General features: G+C 40.7%; 1 long non-coding RNA gene across 7 annotated transcripts in view; it reads left to right on the top strand.

The window, feature by feature from the left end:
- Positions 1-635: 635 nt before the first annotated feature.
- Positions 636-12288, top strand: part of LOC138923016 (uncharacterized) — a 40916-nt gene continuing 29263 nt past the window's right edge. Inside the window, exons 1-5 of one of the 7 annotated variants that reach the window (XR_011436139.1) lie at positions 778-991; positions 2921-2994; positions 4905-4997; positions 5335-5394; positions 6835-6931. This is a non-coding gene — a long non-coding RNA (uncharacterized lncRNA). Of the gene's footprint in view, positions 992-2920; positions 2995-4904; positions 4998-5334; positions 5395-6834; positions 6932-12288 lie in introns of all 7 variants that reach the window. The other 6 variants (XR_011436137.1, XR_011436135.1, XR_011436134.1 and 3 more) reach the window with 6 other exon arrangements.

The raw sequence follows: 12288 nt of genomic DNA, 5'->3' as shown, positions 1-12288 counted from the left end.
TATTTATTACTAATGGTAATTTGTATTTTCAACTATCATCATGTAATGCTGATAATTTGCATATATAATTTATATTTCTATAGTTATTGCTACTCTCCTCTTAGACTAGTGACCATTATTTTGAGCGACAAAAACACAGTGCCTTGAGATTATCTGTCTGTTCATTACATGTGTTAAGTTATTGAATTTTTGTCTTGCATCAATTTTTATTTCAATAATTGATTGTCATTTAGATGATTCGGATGTTTACACATAATTATCAAGTCAAATCTCAGTATTTATTTAGCATTTCTCTCTTCAGTTATGGTTGGAAAATCTGTCCCTAACTTAATATTACAAAAACATATGCAGGTGTATCTCCAGATCGCTTTTACATTTAATTATTCATTCCATTTTGACTATTATAGCTTAGCCTAGAGAATTAAGTAAATGTGTATTACTTCACTCCTACACACTGTTTAAACGCAGCTAACAGACACTGAATAAACCAGCCCATCCCCGGCGGGATCAACAGTTGCTTGCCCCACATGCTGTCCCCAGGCTGCAGCCGCCTGAGGGGACTCGCCCGGGGCCCCGCCCTCAGAGCTCACACCCGCCACGCGCTCTCTCCCCAGGGCCGCCCCGCCGACCCTCCCGCGCGGCTCTGCGCGCACAGGCCGGACGCTCGGAGCCGGCGCCGGGCCGCCCTGCTCGGCCTCCTGGGCGCAGCGGCGCCTCTGGACCGAGCACGCGCACCAGCGGCCTCCGCGCAGACTCCGTGCCCGCGCACGCGCCCTCGCGTCGCGCTCCTGGCGGAGAGACCTGCGCTCGGGCCGGGCTCCGGGCGGTTCTCGCGGTGCCGTTCCAACGGGACTTCCGCGCTTCGGCGGCCTTTCGGACGAGCCGCGGCGCCCGGAGATGTTCAGGTTGGAGCGACACTTCCCAGAGGGTAGCGGTCACTCCAGATCTTCGGCTTCCATTCCGTGTTCGCGCGGTTCTCCCTCTTTGCAAGGTGAGTAGAGCTCATTTGTGGATGTGTTAGCACAGGATGCGGGAATCCTGTGAAGCGAGTCAGTTCGAGCCCGACGTGAACCAGAAGGGCTGGCGGCGGAAGCGCTCACAGCGTGGAGGCCCTTAGTAGGGACGCCAGTCCTCGCGGGACTCTCGGGCCTGAAAGGCAGAGGACGGTGTGTCTGTGGGGACAGACGGGCAGCGTGTGGCGGGGTGTGTGTGTGAGAGACGCGAATGAGCGGTGGGATGCGCCTCCGTGCCGTGGGTGTGGCTGCGAGGCTGTGACAGGTGCGTGGCTGTGCTGGGGTGACGGGGATTTGGTGCATGTCCTTCACCTGTGCAGGTGTGATGGCTGTGGCTCTGTGGCTTCACTGTCTGGTGGCTCTGGGCTCCCTGGCGCTTCTTCCTCTTCTCTCCTCACAGCTGCTTGGCTGCAAGAGGGAAGTAGGACATTGAGCCCTAAAGGAAGATTTCCAGCCAGGGGGCACCGAGGTTAGTTTGGGATAGCCTGGGGAGTTCTCTACTTGGGAGCTCTGAGGGGCAGCTACTGTCTCAGAGCCTGGGGGTTCCCAGAGCTCGGACCCCAGGAACGTGCTGTAAACCTATTCCCGTGGTCCAGGCTCTGTCCTCTTTTCCATCTGTTTATGTGTATGAGCAGGGCGGGTGTGGACCTGGAGAGTGTCGTGTAAGGAAGTCATTCTGTGCCCCAAGAAAAGCCTGGTGCCTCCTGACTTCCTCCTCAGTCCTGCCATCCCCAAAAGAAGAACCATGAAAAGGGAAAATAATTGTTTTACACAAAAAAGTCAACATTGAGGATAGTTTTTTTTTCCATAAAATCATTGATTTTAAATTATTGATATAAGAAAAACTTAACAAAACTTTGCAATAATATCTGATTTTAGTTGTCTTCCCAAAAACATTTCCAAATACTGATTGAAATAGAAGAAACTAAGGAATCATTGTATTTCCCCACGTCTTTCTTTGCTGCTTCAGGGCACTGAGAGTCTTACTGATGTTCTCACTTATGAGATGCTTGATCACATCAGGTTCTTTGGGCAGGTTGTGATTCACAAATGTCTCTTTGATTCTGCTGCATTTCGGTGGGAGGGAAATTTCCTCCTCCTCTTTTCTAGAAACTCTTGATTTATGAATTAAAAATGCATTCTCAAGCAAAAGTCCTGACTTTTTTCCCTTTGTTTTGTGAGCATTATCAGAGCAGGGCTGATAAGCACAATTTTAATCTAAGAATAATTGTTTCTTTTATAATACCCAATTAGAGGGCATGCAATGTTCTTCAGTAAAAATATCTAACTTATTTATATAGGATTACAACATGTTATTAAGTTTTTATGTAGATTATATTTCTCCAAGATATTCATGCTTAGTAAGTGATCTTCACACTCTTAGTTTTACTGATGAACAACCCAAGGCATTAAAATGTCATGAACTCTAAGAGCAGTTACGTTTAGAAAATCTGAGAACAGAACCTATGTCTTAAGTTTCAACTGGATCCCCAGTTATGAGTGCGTATTTTACACTTGGACCAGTATCATCCTGATTAATAATGCTGTACCTGCCATCATATAGCAGAACCAAGTTAATTAACCTGTTCCGTTAGATTTTTGTGTTTCTAGTTTTGGCTGTCATAAACTAAGTATTGAACATACTTGTACGTGCATTTCTTTATCTCAGTATTTTCTTAAGAAATGTCTAGAACTAGAATTTGGAGTAGAATAATCAGATTTTTAGTAAGTGCTTATGATATGCCAGACCATGCCATCTTAGTATTCGGGGTGATAAAAAGACTCAAATGACATAGTTGACACTTTTACGTTCCTTCTGGTAAGTAAAGTAAACCCTGAATAGGAATAGATGCATCGAAGGCCACTAGGGAGATTCAGATAATGTGACTTGGTGTTTTATACGGCAGTGATGTCATTCTGACTGCAGTCACCACTGTCGGGTTGTGATTAAACTCTGATGACCTATGAGAGCACCGTGATGGTAAGGAATTTATGTTGCAAATTTTTACATTACTTTTTAAGTTGAGATAGATTCATGATCATAAAATTCACTGGTTTTTTTTGTTTTTTTGGTGAGGAAGATTGGCCCTGAGCTAACACCTGTTGCCAGTCTTCCTCTTTTTGCTTGAGGAAGAGTGGCCCTGAGCAAACATCTGTGCACATCTTCCTCTATTGTGTATGTGGGGTGCCACCACAGCATGACTTGTTGAGTGGTGTAGGTCCATGCCTGGGATCCAAATGTGTGAACCTGGGCCAACAAAGCAAAGTGTGCTGAACTTGACCACTACGCTACTGGGCCAGCCCCAAAATTCACCTTGTAAAAATGTACTCAAAAGAAAACGTTTTACTATATTCACAAGGTTGTAAAAATCAGTACCACTATCTAATTCCAAAACATTTTATCACCTTAGTAAGAAACCCTGGCCTTGTTAGCTGTCACTTCCTATCCCTCATCCTCCCATACTCTGGAGACCGCTAACACGTCGTCTGTCTCCATGGATTTGCTGAGTCTTGAAATTCAGTCTACATGGAATCATGCAGTATGTGTCCTTTTATGTCTAGCTCCTTTCACCTAGCAAGAGTTTTTCAAAGTTCGTCCATGTGGTAGATAAGCACATTATTCTTTTACTTTACTTTGGAAAGTATACATGGCATTACATTTGCCATTTTAACCACTTTTCAGTGTACAGTTCTGTGACAGTAAATGCATTCACATTGTTGTGTGACCATCAGCACCGTCCACTTCCAGGACTTTTTCATCTTCGACTGAAACTCTGTCCCATTAAACACTAACTCCCCATTCCCCTCTCCGCCCAGTCCTGGCAACCACCGTTCTCCTTTCTGTCTCTATGAATTTGACTTCTCTAGGACCCTCATAGTAGAGCAATCGTGCAAAATTTATGCTTTCATGACTAGCTCATTTTACTTAGCACAGTGTCCTCAAGGTCATCCACGAGGAGTCGGTATCAAAATAGCCTTCAGTTTTATGTCCGTGTAATATTCCCTTATATCCATAAACGACATTTTCCTCATCCATCTGTTGATGGACATTTGGGTTGCTCCCACTTTTTGGCTGTTAGAAATGTGAACATTTGTGTACCAGTTTTTGTGTGAATGCATATTTCCATTCTCTTGGGTATATAGCTAAGGGCAGAAGTGCTGGGTCACACGGTAACTCCTACATTACATTTTTTATTCTGATGATGGTGGTTGCTGAGTGAGACTGATGGGATAAGATAATTGAGCAGCTTTCTGGAGGACGTGACTCACAGGGTGGGAAAGGGTTCCGTACAGAAAACTTGCAGAAGGATGTAACCCCGAGACCAGCAACAGTACATATTAGCTATACTCAGGGACTTGACCATCTGTCTAGACAGTCATCCAACAATGAGCATGCCTAGAAACCTGAGAGGAGATTGTGTCACTGGTAACTGAAAGAAACAAAAAACATTTAGTAAAACAACCCAAATTTAGTACATTTCTCCAAGACCTACTAAAATCTGTTTAGAAGAATGAACTTTCCACATTTTAGAAAACAGCTTCCACTTAACACACAACAAATGTTCACATGCATAGATATTTTAAGAAATGGCCATTGAATCAGCAAGTTAATACATACTTAAACAAAACCCCCATCAGGAACAAAAGATAAGCACTGTTAATATTTGAATGTACAACTTTCTAGCTTGTTTTCTGTCTATTGAAGTCTGATGATTTTTCAGTCATTTGATATTGAGATACACATATGTTCTTCAAATGGTATCATATTGTACCTAGTTTTATAACCTGATTTTTCTACTGACAGTATTTCTGGAATGTTTTCCATGTTCACGATATTTTTCCTGACTTCACGTTTATTACATGAATATGTCGTAATGTGTTTAATCACAGTCAGTTTTTCTGGAATTGGAATACTGAATACTTCCTGACCAGTTCTATGTCTTTTCTAACCTCTTCAACCTCACGGGACCCCAAGGCCATGAGGTAAGGTGTGGCTGGATGGCGTGGCTCCTTTTCAGTCCTGGAAGGTGTGAATGGAGGGACGAGGACCTGTTCAGGGCAGGGCTGAGCAGCCTAGTCTCAGGTGCAGAGCAGCTTCCCCAAAGTGGAGGACAGGCCAGAAAACTGTCTGCTGAAGTGTTTGGGTTTCCTGGGGATTAGGGGAAGAGTTTGGGGTTATCTACACTCCTTCTAATCTTTTCATATTGTGTTTGTACAGTTAGTGGTATTATGCAAAATGGAATGGAGGAGCCAAATGTTACTTCCTTTCATGGTAACCCTAAATTGTGCTTGCTCTCATGGTCTCTTTTTCCTTTCCCAGCTCTGGATTCTCTTTGTTCTTTCCCAGTAGAGGAATCCCAAGGAGGACTGATCAGTTTTGGTAGGTGCAAAACCATGGTATGTGTAAGTTAGTGTTTCCTTCTCGTTGAAATAGTGAGACGCAAACGTTTTCATTAATTGTTCTGAAGCTTCCTACCCAAAAGAACCCCATTTGATTATGTGCTTCCCAGTTCCTCCCATTCCAGTGAACTGAACAATGGTTCCAAATCACCTAGTCCTCCTTATGTGGCCCAGTCTTTTCCAGCCAGTGTTTATGTATTCACTGACAAGATTATTCTCTCCTATGTGCTCAGCTTAGTAATATTAAGAGCTATAGTGGAGGAATGAAGAAATTAAGTCCTGTCAAGAAATTATTTGAGCTTCCCGTGTCAGAACTGTAGCTGGAGGAGAGATGGAGATCCCATTTGGCCAAGCAGGGAAAGACTCTGACATTCTCACAGACCTGAGTTTTCTAGATACATGTGATAAAGACCAGCAATGAACGGTCTCTGGAGGCTGAGATCCAATGTGAGGTTTTTGGAATTGAATAGCAATATGATTTAGGACTTGAAATTATATGGATCATGGTCCTTTGTAAGGGATTCCTGAATGATAAGTATGACTATTTTATTGCTAACTAGGATGCAATGAATTTGAATGAATTTGACACAACTCTGGATCATGCTACATTAGTATCCTCTAACTCATGAACCACAGAAGTACTCAGTCAGGGATTGCTAGTGGCCATAAAAGAGAATAAAATCATAAGTCTTAAATTAACAAAGAGCAAGAACTGAAAAGACCTTAGATAAGTTGTCCAACTTAATGTATAGCATCGTAATATCTAAACATGATTAATTCTATTATAACCATAAATTAGAGTGCTATGCAGCAATTCAAAATATTTGTCAAAATAACGAAACTACATATGATAGAATTTAACAAAGACTCTGAGTATTTAAGATATTCTTTTGCTTTTTTTTAGTGCTGTTTTTCTATCTGTTATGACAAACTCTAAGTTTCAATTGGAGAATTTTATGCTTTTACATTTAATGTAATTATTGACAGTTAGATTTAGGTCATCCATTTTACTATATGTTTTCTTTTTTTCCATTTGGCTTTTGTTCCCCTTTCTCTTTTTTTCTTCTTTGGGGTTAATAATATTTATTTTAAATTCCATTTTAACTTGCTTTTTCTATGTGTGCCTATTTTTAGTGGTCACTGTCTGTATTTACATATATATATATATATATATATATATATGTACCTGTATATACAGTTATTTTATTGGGTCCTATTGGCTTTCAACCTTGTATACATTTCAGGTGTCTATCATTAGACTTCAGTTTCTCTTTAGACTGCATTGTGTTCATCACCAATAATTCAGTTTTTATCCGTCACCATACATATGTGGCTTTACCATTTCATCCTCCCTCATCCCTTTTTCCTCTGGTAACCACTAATCTATTCTCATCTATGTGTTTGCTTATATTCCACATAGGAGTGAAATCATACAGTATTTCTTTCTCCGTCTGACTTGTTTTGCTCAAGATCCATCCATCTTGTCTCACATGGGATGAGTTTGTCTGTTTTTATGGGTGAGTACTATTCCATTGTATATATATACAACACTTTCTTATCCATTTGTCCCTTGATGGGCACCTAGGTTGCTTCCACATCTTGCCTATTGTGAATAATGCTGTGGTGAGCATACGGGTGCATATATCTTTTTGAATTATTGATTTCATGTTCTTTTGATGAATACCCAGTAGTGGGATGGCTGGATCATACAGTATTTCTGTTTTTAAGTTTTTGAGAAATTTCCATACTGTTTTCCACAGTGGCTGCACTGGTTTGCATTCCCACCACCAGTTTATGAGCATTCCCTTTACTCCACATCCTCTCCAACATGTGCTATTTTTTGTCTTGGTAATTATAGCCATTTGACTGGTGTGAGGTGATACCTCATTGTCATTTTGATTTGCATTTCCCTGATGATTAGTGATGTCAAACATCTTTTTATGTACCTGTGGGCCTTCTGGATATATTCTTTGAAAAATGTCTGTTCATATCCTCTGTCCATTTTTTTGATTGGATTATTCTTTTTTTTGTTATTGAGTTGCATGAGTTCTTTATATATTTTGGAAAGTAACGCCTTGTGAGATGTATGATTTGCAAATATTTTCTTCCCATTGGTAGGCTGTCTTTTCATTTTGATGATGGTTTCCTTTGCCTTGCGGAAGCTCTTTAGTCTGATGTAGTCCCATTTCTTTATTTTGTCTTTTGACTCCCTTTCCTGTGGAGACATGGTATTCAGAAAGATACTACTAAGACCTACATCAAATCTGTACTGCCTATATGTTCTTCTAAGAGTTTTATGGTTTCAGGTCTTACATCCAAGTCTTTAATCCATTTAGAGTTAATTTTTGTGTATCATGTGAGACAGTGGTCTACGTTCATTCTTTTGCATGTGGCTCTCCAATTTTCTCGACACTGTTAATTGAAGAGACTGTCCTTTCTTCATTGTGTGTTCTTGGCTTCTTTGTTGAAGATTTGCTGTCCCTTGATGTGTGGTTTTACTTCTAGGCTTTCAATTCTGTTCCAAGGATCTGTATATCTGGGTTTTTTATGCCAGTACCATGCTGTTTTGATTACTACAGCTTTGTACTATATTTTGAGTTCAGGGAGCATGATACATCCAAGTGTATTTTTCCCCCCTCAGGATTGCTTTGGCTATTCAGTCTTATTTGTTTTTCCATATAAATTTTAAGATTCTTTTTTATCTTTTCATGAAGAATATCATTGGTATTCCATTCAGGTTTGCATTAAGTTTGTAGATTGAGCTGTAGATCAATCTGTAGATTGATTTAGGTAATATGGACATTTTAACTGTGTTTATTCTTCCAATACATGAACATGGAAGATCTTTCCATTTCTTTGTCTTCTTTGATTTCTTTCATTAATGTCATAGTTATTGGTGTATATGGCATTCACCTCCTTGGTTAAATTTATTCCAGGTATTTTATTCTTTTTTGTTGCAATTGTAAATAGGATTATAGTCTTGACTTCTCTTTCTGCTGGTCCATTATTAGTGTATAGGAATGCAACTGATTTTGTGTGTGTGAGTAAGACTGGCCTTGAGATAACATCTTTTGCCTATCTTACTCTTTTATTTTCTCCCCAAAGCCCCAGTACATAGTTTATATCCTAGTTGTAAATCATTCTAGTTCTTCTCTTTGGGATGCCACCATGGCATGGCCTGATGAGCGGTGTATAGTTCCAAACTGGCAAACCACAGGCCACTGTAGTGGAGTGAAATGCAAATAATTTTTGAATGTTGATTTTGTACCCTGCAGCTTTACTGTATTCGTTGATTATTTCTAATAGTTTTTTGTTGGATTCTTTACAGTTTTCTGTATATAGAATCATGTCAACCGCAAATAGTGATAGTTTTAATTCTTCCTTTCCTTTTTGGATACCTATTATTTCTTTTTCTTGCCTTACTGCTTTGGCTAAAATTTCCAGTACTATGTTGAAGAAGAGTGGCAAGAGTGGGCACCCTTGTCTTGTTCCTGTTCTCAGAGGAGTGGCTTTTCACTTTTTGACTATTGCGTATGATGTTGACGGTGGGTTGGTGATATATGGCCTTTGTAATGGTGAGGTACTTTCCTTCTATACCCATTTTATTGAGAGTTTTTATCAAAAATGGATGTTGGAAATTGTCAGATGTTTTCTCTCCATCTATTGAGATGATCATGTGATTTTCAGTCTTCATTTTGTTAATGTGATACATCACATTGATGGATTTGCTAATGTTGAACCATTTCTGCACCCCTAGAGTAAATCCCACCTGATCGTGGTGTATGATCCTTTTAATGTATTGTTGTATTCAATTTCCTAATATTTTGTTGAGTACTTTTTGCCTGTAATTTTCCTTTTTTGTGTTGTCCTTGTCTGGTTTTCATATCAGGATAATGTTTGCCTCAGAAAATGAATTCAGAAGTGTCCTGTCCTCCCAATTTTTCAGAATAGTTTGAAAAGCATAGGAATTACATCTTCTTTGAATGTTTGGTAGAATTCACCAGAGAAGCTGTATGGTCCTGGACTTTTTCTTTGGGAGGCTTTTGATAACAGTTTCAATCTCTGCTTGTGATTGGTGTATTCAGATTCTCTATTTCTTCATGATTCAGTTTTGAGGGGTCATATGGTTCTAAGAATTTATCCATTTCTTCTAGGCTATTCAGTTTGTTGACATATAGTGTTTCATAGTATCTTCTGTAATCCAATGTGTTTCTGCAGTTTCCACTGTAGTTACTCCTCTTTAATTTCTGATTGTATTTATTCGAGTCTTCTCTCTTTTTTTCTGAATCTGGCTGAGATATTGTCAATTTTGTTTATCTTCTCAGAGAACCGCTTCTTAGTTTCATTGATCCTTTCTATTGTTTTTCTACTTCCTGTTTCATTTATTTCTGCTCTGATTTCATTATTTCCTTCCTTCTCCTGACGTTGGGCTTTGTTTGTTCTTTTTCTAGGTCTTCCAGGTATAGTGAGGCTGGTCTATCTGAGACCCCTCTGGCTTTCTGTTGGCTCCCATAGGCGTGGGTGCTGCTGCCCCATCATGACCGGTGATGCTTGTCCTGGGTTGTCTGAAGGTGCTGGTTGCACTGCTGCCAGGGGTGCTGGGTTCACAGGTGTCACTTTCCCTGCCAGGGACCTGGAGAACTATATGTATCTCCTGCTGCTGCTGAGCTGCTGTTGGGGGGGGTGCCACCAGTGGGGGCTGGGTCATCAGTTCTGCTGTGTTTCCTGAAGGCTCTGGTCACACGTTCCACCTGCCAGTGTTGGGGCAAAGGGGCTATTTGTTCTGCCCCAACTCCATTTGCTCACAGTTGTGTGGGCCAGGCCACCTCCACTGTGCCAGCAGTCACACAGGCCAGGGTGCCACCATCCATGCTCCACCGGCAGTCATGTGAGCTGGGCTGTCCTCACCACTTGTGCAAGCCACTGTGTGAGGATCCACAACCTGGATTGCTGCTGCTCAGGGAGGGTGGTGGGGGCTTCTCCCCTAGTTCCACTGCTTACTGGGGGTTGAGTCCACCCACCTTCAGATGTATAGATGCATGGATCTCTTAGGCATCCTCTAGTGCTGTATAGGAAATCCTCTCTTGGTCAGTGCATGTCCATTTGGCTGTAACTGAGAGGGGAGAGACAAGGGGGAAAATTCCACCATGATGCTGATGTCACTCATGTTGTCTCACTTTTTTTGAACTTTACAAAAAACCACTTTAAAAAAATTGTGGTCTAAATAGTTTATAATATTGTGAAATTTCAGTTGTACATCAATATTTATCAAACACCATATCAATGTGCCACTGCACCCCTTGTACCCACTCTCCTGCCGCCACAGTAACCACTAAATTGTTCTCTTTGTCCATAAGTTTGTTTATATTCTACATATGAGTAAAATCATATGGTCTTTTCTCTCTCTGTGTGGCTTATTTCTCTCAACATGATGCCCTCAAGTTCCATCCATGTGGTTGTGAATGAGACAATTATGTCCTTTTTATGGTGGAGTAGTATTCCATAGTATGTATATACCACGTCATCTTTATACAGTCATCAGTCATTGGGCACTGGGGTTGCTTCCACATCTTGGCTATTGTGAATAATGCTGCAGTGAACATAGGGGTGCATACGTCTCTTAGTGTTGATTTCAAGATCTTTGGATAAATACCCAGTAGTGGGATAGCTTGGTCATATGGTAATTACATTTTTAATTTTTTGAGAAATCTCCATACTGTTTTCCAAAGTGGCTGCACCAGTTTGCCTTCCAACCTGCGGTAGATGAGGGTTCCCTTTTCTCCACAACCACTCCAACATTTGTTATTTTTTTGTCTTGGTGATTGTAACTGTTCTAACAGGCGTAAGATGATATCTAACTGTAACTTTGATTTGTATCTCCCTGATGATTAGTGATGTTTAGCACCTTGTCATCTGCCTATTGACCATCTGTATATCTTCCTTGGAAAAATGCCTGTTCATATCCTCTGCCCACTTATTGATTGGGTCATTTATTCTTTCATAGTTCAGTTGTGTGAGCTCTTTATATATTATGGAGATTAATCCCTTAACATATATATGATTTGCAAATATTTTCTCTCAGTTCCTGGGTTGTTTTTTCATTTTGATCTTGGTTTCTTTTGCCTTCCAGATGCTCTTTAGTCTGATGAAGTCGTGGCCACTTGTTTATTGTTTCTTTTGTTTCCCTTGTCTGAGTGGACACTATGTTTGTAAAGATCCTTTTAAGGCTGATGACAAAGAGTGTACTGCCTATATTTTCTTCCAGAAGTTTTATAATTTCTGGTCGTACATTCAAGTCTTAGATCCATTTTGGGTCTATTTTTGTCTATGGAGAATGATAATGGTCTACTTTCATTATTTTAGATGTGGCTCCTTAGTTTTCTCAGCACCACTTATTGAAGAGGCTTTCCTTACTCCATTCTATGTTCTTGGTTCCTTTATTTTTTATTTATTTATTTGTTTTTGAGGAAAATTAGCCCTGAGCTAAAGTCTGCTGTCAATTCTCCTCTTTTTGCTGAGGAAGAATGGCCCTGAGCTAACATCTGTGCCTATCCTCCTCTACTTTATATGTGGGATGCCTACCACAGCATGGCATGCCAAGCGGTGCCATGTGCACACCCAGGATCCAAACTGGCCAACCCTGGGCCACCAAAGAGGAATGAGCAAAGTTAACCACGGCGCTAGCAGGCCAGTCCCTCTTGCTTCCTTTATTGAGGATTAGCTGTCCATATATGTGTGGTTTTTTTCAGGGCTTTCAGTTCTGTTCCATTTACCTGTGTGCCTGTTTTTGTACTGGTACCATGCTGTTATGATTACTATAGCTTTGTAATATGTTTTGAAATCAGGGATTGCGATGCCATCAGTTTTCTTCCTG

Source organism: Equus caballus, unplaced genomic scaffold (genome assembly GCF_041296265.1).
Source record: "Equus caballus isolate H_3958 breed thoroughbred unplaced genomic scaffold, TB-T2T haplotype2-0000437, whole genome shotgun sequence".
Classification (NCBI taxonomy): Eukaryota; Metazoa; Chordata; class Mammalia; order Perissodactyla; family Equidae; genus Equus; species Equus caballus.
This window is presented reverse-complemented; position numbering and strand designations above follow the sequence as displayed.